We start from the raw sequence: 9,840 nt of genomic DNA, 5'->3' as shown, positions 1-9,840 counted from the left end.
ACTAGATACCCAACTAATTCAAGGCTCATAACATGCTCTGCTATTTATAGGATCATAGGAAATGCAAGACATCTGAGTCTTAAGGCCATTTTCTCATTGCTATTGTCCGCACTTAGACCAAAAAACACTGAGGAAATCAGGGTAGTGCTGAATTTGTGAATACCTATCCACAGGTTCATATGAGATTACTAGGCTAACGGCTCAAGATCCCTTACAAGTCTAGGCATTATTACCTGAATCTATCAGATTTTTTAACCTAATGGCTAGAGGTTGGCTTAGGTTTGTGCCAATGGCTCTGGATATTTTATAGACTGCCTGTGTGCATAAAGCACATAGCACCACCCCAGAAGTGAATTTACAGTTCTCCATCCATTAATCCAAATTGCATTTAAAAATGGTCAGGGAAGGGCTCTGCTTCATGTGAATAGGTAGCCTGTTCCAGAGGTGGCAATCTCTGAGACCCATATCTGTCCCTCCATCATGTTTTGTTCACAGTAAAAGGTAATCCTCATGCAGTTGGATTTGCGAATGAGTAACAGTTCCATCAGGACCAGATCTGAGAATACCTTGCAAATTAGGTATAGATCACCCCTTAATAGTCAGTAGAAGAGAGTAAAGGGATCAGCCTTTTAGGTGATCTGCATAGGGCATGTTTACATCCTGTATTTTTTTTTTTTTTTGTAATGACCTTCTAAGGCCACTCCAGTTCTTGCAAATACCTGGACAGGTACATGCCAAAATGTGCAGTATATTCGATTATTGGTCTGATGAGGACTGAGTATAGTGGGACTATAACCTCCTTGAACCTGGCTGCAATCATTCAGTTCCCATTATAAGGAAGGTATTTCAGGTGCACATTATTATACTTTATATATTATACTTTTTTATATAATTAATGTATCACACTGTTTAACTTGCATTTGGAGTTTATTCCAGAGGTGGGGATGTCACTGTGCAATGAACTTCTCTCTCCTCAGTTCATTTCCTTGTTCTAGTATTTTTAGGGCTATCTGATTTGGGGAGATAAAAAATATTCAGAACCACTGCATCCCTAATGGCTCAGAAGGCAAAGCATATATTTCCCCTTAGGAATTTGTAAGATACTAAATAAAAGGACAGTGCTTCCAGTATTTTTTTTTTTTTTTGCTAGGTGAGGAATTTTAAGCAAGAGAACTTTTTAGTTATAAAACCCTGGGGTCTTTGTAGTTTGACATGTCTAATGAGGTACATCCCAAAGGTAGCATTGTATTCAATAACTGACCTAAGCAATAGTGAATATAATAGAAAAATGACCTCTTTAGATCTGGATGATATTCCATTAGCAATCAGCTGCACTAAATAGGACTTTCTGACTACTGTCATTACATGATGAGTAAAGGAGAGAGAAAACTACCAAGCCAAGTTCTATGGTATACAACACTGGAGTTGGGTATTGTCTATGTTGTATGCTGGGGACAGGGGTACACTGGGGACAGTCTGACTACAGCTTCTGTTACTCTTTTGAAGATCACCAAATTCTTAAGGTGGGATCTACACATGATGAAGCCCAATTAAAAATCTAATCAGGCTAGACCTGCAACAACGTCATAGCTTATTAGGTCAGTCAATGTATTCCATGGCTTTGCTAGCAAGAGCCATCAAGCTGCTAGGCCTATAATACCTGGGTCAAGTGAATGGGGCAACCCTTTAGGAGTGGCATCACCACTGCTTTGGACCAAACCAAGGATAACACCAGTAGCTGAACTCAGAATAAACAGCTTAAAGAGTCACTATCCTGTGTCTTGTTTAGTACTATTTAATAAACAGTCAGGTTTCTTATCAGGTCCAATGCAGAAAGTATTTTTAGTCTTGGAGAACAGTTACAGTACATGCTTCTTTGTGATGACAGAGAGGGCATCTAAGATCTTCCGTACTAAGTGAGCTTTTGGATAGTCATCTCTGGGCAAAATTTGCATGGAATTTGTTTGCCTGTTTGTTGGCAAGGTCTACTGGGTCAAAGTAGATGGTGCCATAATTAGCAAGTTTAGAGCAATTTTTATATTAATTATGTTAGCATTTATAACCAAGGAGAATTAGAAATTCTTTAACTACATTAGGAAATGAAGTTCATGGGCTGCAATATGAGACAACAGCAATTTTCTCAAGTTTTTAGTCAATTTCCTGAGGTTTGAGTGACTTTTAATCTGCAGTTTTTTTTCCTTTATTGGTACTGCCAGTTGTACACATTTGTCTACGGAAGCATAGAACTACTTTGAGAAATTACTTGCTGAGCCAGCATCTCAGCTGATGCTGCCATAAGTGAATTTTGAAACAGTCACAGAATTTGATAAGATTAGTATGTATCAATTGCTTGCTTATCAAGATATTGGTATCAGCAGGTTTAGAGATATTGAAGGTGAAGGACACTAGGTTATGATCAGACAACTGTGGAAGATGATACCAGGAGAATACTACATGAAGAGGCTGTATTCCTAAGAAAAACGTCAATAATAGTATGTCCTCTAGTAGTTTGTTAAATTGTACCAGGGAGTTATAGTTTATTAAATCTAAGAACTGTTTAGCACATCTTACATTTGAGGTTTAGAAGCACCAGTTTACTGAAGGGTACTTTAACTTTCCCAAAATAATGGAGTTCTTAATTATTGGGAGTCTATCAAGTACATTTAGACACTTTACAGGACTGATGGGTTACAGAGAAGGTGTTCCTTAACAGGCCATAAAATTATAGCGAATCTTGTTCAGTGTAACTGAGCTCAAATAGATCCATTTATAGGCCTCTGGGAATCTGTCTATATGTGCTATGGTCCCTGTCAAATATTAAGATTACACAAACCAGGTATACCTCTCAACTTCTTAGATCAACAAAAATAGACAAAGCCATAAATAAAAGTGGGAAAAAGGCCCAAAAATAGGGACAATTTTTAAATATTGCTCTTACAAACTTAGCAAGTTGATAGAATAATAAGTGTGGCATTAGCAGGAACTTTCTGAAAGGTATATAGTCTGCAAATCAAATGTCTGTCATTATTTTCTATCTTTAATGATTTGCCACTAGTTTGCCAGAAAACCACGATTTTATGAAAAACAGACAAAAAATATGAGGCAAAAATCTGGACATTCTGTAAAAATCTGGACAGTCAAGAGTTATAAAACCAAGAATCGACACAAACTCTAAACAAAAGGAAATGAAGTATAGAAACAAAACCAACACAAACCGCTGCTGAAAATATTTTATTGAATAGATTAAGCTCTTTCGACATGATTGTAACTACACATTTCTTTAGAATCTGAAAACATAATTATCACAATCCTTTAAAAACCCTCCAGTTCAGATCACATGAAAAATTGCCTCCAATAGGAAAGCTACCTGTAGTTAAAAAGACCAATAGCTAATAACTAGGGAAGATATAAAAACCTAAATACGACAATGAAGACTTATAAAACTTACCTATAAACCATGATATAATTTGCATGTAGATATGTAATACTGTATAGACAAAATTATTAAATGATATAAGAATGGAGCTTAGGTGCACTGGTAATGGAGACCTTATCATTTAAACCAGGTGGCAAGTAAGCATTCAGTTAAATTTGCTGTTGTAACTCTTTCAGTTCAATATTATTTCCCTATGGTCCTCCCCTTGAGTTAACATATAGTGTATCAATACCCACAAATCCAAAACAATGTCCAGGATATTTGAGGATAGGTTTAGGAACTCATACTAAAAAACAATTTTGGTATTTTTTTTTTTGATGGGCAATACTTTTTACAGACGAAGGGGGTAACCATGGGGGCCTTTTGCACCCCCATGTTTGCTCATATCACCATGTTACAATGGGAGAATAAGTTTGTGTTCTAGGCATTCAATATGCACCCATCAGATTTCTATGTCTGGTTCTTGAATGACTTGTTTATTGTATGGAATAAACCCATAGCCGAACTAGAACGTTTCATTGATTATCTCAATCAGACTACCCCTTTCCTGAGATTTACTTTCTCCTATAGTGATACTCACATCAGTTATTTGGATGTGAAAATATTCAAGGATGTAACCAATGGGAGATTGATTAGTAATATATTTAGAAAGCCCACATACTCCAATAGTCTTTTACATTACACGAGTTCCCAACCTGAATATCAAAAAAGAGGTTTGTTGAAAGACCAGTTTGTTAGGCTGGCCCGAATGGTATCTGAAAATGACACATTCAACATTGAGGCCAGAAAATTAAGTGACATGTTTTATGCAAGAGGTTACCTTGAGGTCTTTGGTCGACAATATATGTAAGGAAATTATGACCAAAAGAAGAAATTAGGTTTATAACCCCCGTTTATCTGAAGATGGCATTTATACTATAAACCCTTCTATTAAACATACATCAGGTAACAGAGAATTCACTCATGTTTTTGTCACCACAATACCATTTTCAAAATTTTGAAAAAGAACTGCTGTATATTTTCCTGTTTTGATGAATTTAAAGAAGTGGTTTGGGAAGCCTCATTGGTGATATACAAAAACGTTTGGGAAAGGGGAACAATTGTAAAAGTGGATGGTCAAATAAGAAAAATGGCCAATGCAACAAGTGCCATTTTATTTTGGGGAAAATGGAGTTAAATTCAACAACATCTTTATCAAAACATCTTTTCATTGTACTTGTAACTCAGAGAGAGTCATCTAGCTGGCCTTGTGCAAATCCTGTGAAGGTTTCTATGTTGGGAAAACACAGAGGCGTTTAAAGGACCATATATATGAACATGCATTGGATATTAAGAAACAGAATAGTAACAATGCACATTTTAAATATATCCTTAGATATCCTGGACATTGTTTTGAATTTGTGTGTATTGATACTGTATATGTTAACTCAAGGGGATGACCATGGGGAGAACTTTTTGAACTGAAGGAATTAAGATGGCAAATTAAACTGAATGCTTACTTACCACCCGGTTTAAATGATATGGTCTCTATTACCAGCTTACTTAAGCTCTGTTCTTATATTGTTTAATAATTTTGTCTATGCAGTATAACATATCTACATACAATTTATATCATGGTTTATAGGTAAGTTTTATAAGACTTCATCTTCTTATTTAGGTTCTTATATCTTCCCTAGGTATTAGTTATTGGTCTTTCTAATTACATGTAGCTTTCCTATTGGAGGTAAATTTTCATGTGATCTGAACTGGAGAATTTTTAAAGGATTGTGGTAATTGTGTTTTCAAATTCTGAAGAAGTGTTTGGTTACAATCTTGTTGAAAATGCTTAATCTAGTCAATAAAACATTTTCAGTAGTGGTTTGTGTTGGTTTCACTTCTATACTTCGTTGCCTTTTGTTTAGAGTTTCAAATATTAAGATGCCACCACCAGTTCCATCAGGTTTGAAGGCACAGTAGGTGCAAAATCTGGTAATTTCGAAAGTGCTTTCTGTACATTTGTACCAAGGCTCAGTAATAGCACATGAAATAATGAATTCCAAGTGCAGGACAGCCTCAAGGTCAGACATTTTGTTAAGACTTCTAGCATTCAGCACAGCCACTGCAATATGACAGTATATTGGATTTGGAATGTTAATTTCATTTGGATTTCCATTAGCTGTACTCTAGCTAAAAAAAGGGAAAAAAAGAGGTACTATGGGAACAACTAAGGTTTTAGCCAGTATACAGAAGCCTTGGAAAATTATAGTTGTTTAACATCTTAAGATAACAATAGATTCCCTACAGTTCACTGTTTCAGTATTCATCCCCTCTGGCCTGTCAGGCCAAGGATAACCCAATATCCAAAGCCTTTAGTACCTAGGAGCATCATACGGCAGAAGTATGCTTCCAGCACACATGTAGGATATAAAGGTGATGCATGAACATGTCAAACTGAGAACCAAAGTTCCCCAGAAGAACTACGGCCCCATGAAAAGGAGATCATGTACATCCAGAAAATAGAAAGAGAAGGGGAAGAACCTCTCAGCCAGAAAGAAAATACCAACCAAGAAAAAGGAGAAAAAAAAAGGGTCAGGAGGGAGTAAGTGAGTAGTGCAATAGTGAAAAGGACATCTACTGTTATAGTAAGAATTTACTCAACTGTCCTATGTCTTTCCATGACAATGTTGCAGCACTCTTCACCTCTGGGAGAGGACAAAAACTACTGAGAAGGTAGATAGGGGAAGGCAAGGAGGATCCCTCCACAAACCCCGTGCAGGATGGCCTTGGCAAAAACTGCCTTTGAAATAACACCCAATGTGTAATCTTTTATGAAGGTTTGAACTGAAGACCAAGTATCAGCTTCAAGGATGGAGTTGGTGTCTAAACCCCTGAAAAAAGCCCCTGATGAAGCCACTGCTCTAGTGCAATGAGCCCTAACAGAAGTAGACAACAGCTTGCCATGACATGAACAACAAAAGGGAATGACCTTGGAGATCCAGGAGGAGATGGTTTGCTTAGAAACTGCCAAACCCAATGTCCTGGTATGAAAAGAAACAATAAGTTGGTCAGACTTACTAAAGACCTATGTTTTGTTTAAATGATACCTGAGCTGCCTATACAAGTCCAAGGAATGAAGAATCTTCTCACTAATAGACTGTGGAGAAGGGAAAAAGGAGGGAAGTTGGCTAGACTGATTAAGTGGTAGTTCTTTAACCACCTTGGGCATAAAAGAAGGATTCATACAGAAATACATTCATACAGAGAGGGGTCCGAATGGAGAGATGAAAAATTAGCAAGCAAAGGAGAATAGTATTGCTGGGATTTAATTCATCCTCAAGTCTTGGTGAGTACCTTCATGAGGTTGATCGTTTTTCACAAAATCTCAACAAGACAACACTGATATATAGACAGTATTTTATATAGCATACTGTATATCATGGACAGTAGTACATTAAAAAACAAAAAAGATAGCTACATCCGCAAGACCCAGGATAAAAAAGGGCCCAATTCTGGTAAGTCCACTGTTGCCGGAATGGAAAAAATGACAGTGTAGAATCCGCAAGACACAGAAACATTCTTACAATGGGGCCAGGCCAGGTCCAGGGTGAGGATGCCCCCTCTGTTGCAGAAGGAAGTAGTAGTCCACAAAAAAAATCACAAAAACTGATAGGCCTGAAAAAAGCCATAAGATGTAAGAGTGGGCTATTGAAGATAAGAAAGAAATTATGCATTGTTACTATTATGCAATAAGCCCAGAATTTCCAGACAGATGAAACACAAAAAAACTGAGAGAGAAATTAGAGGAAAGAAAATACTTGCACAAGAAAAACTGAGAGAAGCTTCAAATAAAAAGTTGTGTTCTTTAATACGACAGATGTATGAAAAACATTATATAAACCAAGAAACCTTGGGGTGTTTGGAAAAAGAAGTGACTAAGGAATTGCAAAAATATAAAGAACAACATTTTTTGAAAGGTATAAAAAAGAAATATGGACATGGGAAAGAAAGAGATCTGATAGAGTGCAATATTTATGCAAAAACAGCCAAAATAATCACTAAAAAAAGCAGCCTCATAGATATTTGAAAAGAAATCCAGGCAAAGGCATTCAGATATGGAAAATTTCACAGTACAAAAAATAAGATCACAAAGACAGAATGTAGAACAGAAGATTAGTAAAGTAGAAGTTAAAAAAATAAAAGCTGAAGTTATGGAATTCATGCAAACTGAAGGATTTAGTGTAGAAAGCCTAACAGGTTATATCACAGCAAGATGGAACGAGTGCCCCAAGTAAGGAGTAACAGGAGGAGCAGAAGGCATCTGAAGAAGAAATGTGGACATGGGAAAGAGAAAGAGATTTAATATGGTGCCATATTTATGCAAAGGAGAAAGCAAAACTAATGAAAACAAAAAGAGCAGCACCAAAGATATTTGAAAAAAAAATACTGGCAAAGGCATCCTGATATGGAACATTTTACAATATGAAAAATAAGAAAACAGAGGAAAAGGGGAAAAGAGGATTAGCAATGGAGAAGTTAAAGAAACAGAAACTGAGCTTATGGATTACCAAAGTGAATGATTTATTGTAGAAAATCTAGTTTTGATAAAATGACAGTAGGATAGAGCAATTGATCCCCAAATTAAGGAGAAACCAGAGCAACAGGAAATATCTGATGAATTGCCTTATGAAGATACTTTGTAGCCTTCCATAGGAAACCAGTACAAAAGTTCAGTTGGAGTTACACGGCAAGGGGAGGAACAGGAAGTTGTGGCAACTATGACACAGTCAGCATTGTGGAGTGATAGGCCAGTGAGTTCCCATGTGAAAGAGTAACAGATGACACAGGATGAAACTGAAGAGAATGTGGCACAGGAAAATGTTCTGGAACTTTTTATAGAATGCCCGCAGGAATGGAGAACAAAGAATGTACCCTCAATTTAAAAGAAAATGGTCTAAGAGAAGAGTTGCTTGATTTAATAAAGATGGACAGACATATTAACATCAATCAAAGAAACAGACAATAGAAAGTCAATAAAACCCAAAAAGTTAAAAGTCTGATAAAACAAATGAACACATTAATTAGGACTGTTCAGAGATTCATGCAATATAACAGAAGTAAATAGGATATATTACTGTACAGCTAAATTAATAACAGATAAAGTCTTACCACAAAACACTGGGCAGGAAAGGAAAGAAATCAAATGTCATCATAGGTGTATCAAACAGAAAAACTATAAAGCAATTAAGACAAGAGGTGTCACTGTTAAACGAGTATAGAAGAGGGAACAGATCAACAAAAATACTTGATAGATGTGATAAAAGCATGCACAGTTTCAGAACAGATCAGGATCTATTGTGCACTATCGTAAATAATAAACTAAACATAGCAGCATAAGCAGAAAAACTTGGAAGATATGCAGATAAATATAAAGGAAAAGAACAAAATAAGCTATTTATTGATGACCCAAAAAAAGTTTTATAGAGAATTGGGAAACAAGTATAAAGGAATTGAAACACCACCAAAAAAAGAAGAAATAGATACATTTTGGAGAAGTAGCTATTAAGATCCTCCTGAACATAAAAATGTTAAATGGATAGAAGTAGTAAAAGAATAATAAGTTCAAATGTGCAGGATATGAAATGGGATGAAGCAACAGCCAGAGAGATTGAAACAAAGTTAAGATAAGCTCCTAAATGGAAAAACCCAGGCCCAGATACAGTACCTAACTTCTGGCTAAAAGTATTAACATCTTTACATGAAGATTTAGCCAAGATTAAGAACTATTTGTATGCGCGCCCCGAACAGACACCAACTTGACTGACAACAGGAAAACCAATGCTCCTATTTAAGAGCGAACCTGCAAGCTATCCTAAAGACTATAGACCAATAACTTGCCTTCCAACAACATATAAGCTTATTCACAGGAATTGATGCTGACAGAGTCTATAGTCTATATAAAAGAAAACCTAATCATGGCATTAGAACAAAAGGGTAATAAAAGAAAGTCATATGGAACAAAAATCATTTGTTTTTAAATAAAGTCATAGTGTAAAACTGCAAAAAGGGGAAGAATCTAAGTATGGCATGGATAGACTATAAAAAACATTTGACAGTGTAAGGATATTAGATATTGTTATCTGTGCTAGCGTGACTGGCTGAAGTTTTGTAAATAATTGTAAATTACCTTGTGTTACATATGCCAGCATGAATAGTTATAATTTTGTAAATAAGTTGTTGCCTTTTGATTAGCACTCTGATTTATGCAAGGTGTTTGAATGTCAAACAGTGTTCTTCTGGCGGACCAAATGTATGTTTTTTTTTGTTTGTTTTTTTTAAGAGAATTCTGAATGCATGTTATGCCAGAGTCAGCTGACCTAGATGCAATGTCATTGTATGCCAAGGCTGGGAGAATAGAATCTTCACTG

Source organism: Protopterus annectens, chromosome 8.part0 (assembly GCF_019279795.1).
Source record: "Protopterus annectens isolate FY-2018-M chromosome 8.part0, PAN1.0, whole genome shotgun sequence".
In the NCBI taxonomy this organism is placed as follows: Eukaryota; Metazoa; Chordata; order Ceratodontiformes; family Protopteridae; genus Protopterus; species Protopterus annectens.
Note: the sequence above shows the minus strand (reverse complement) of the source record.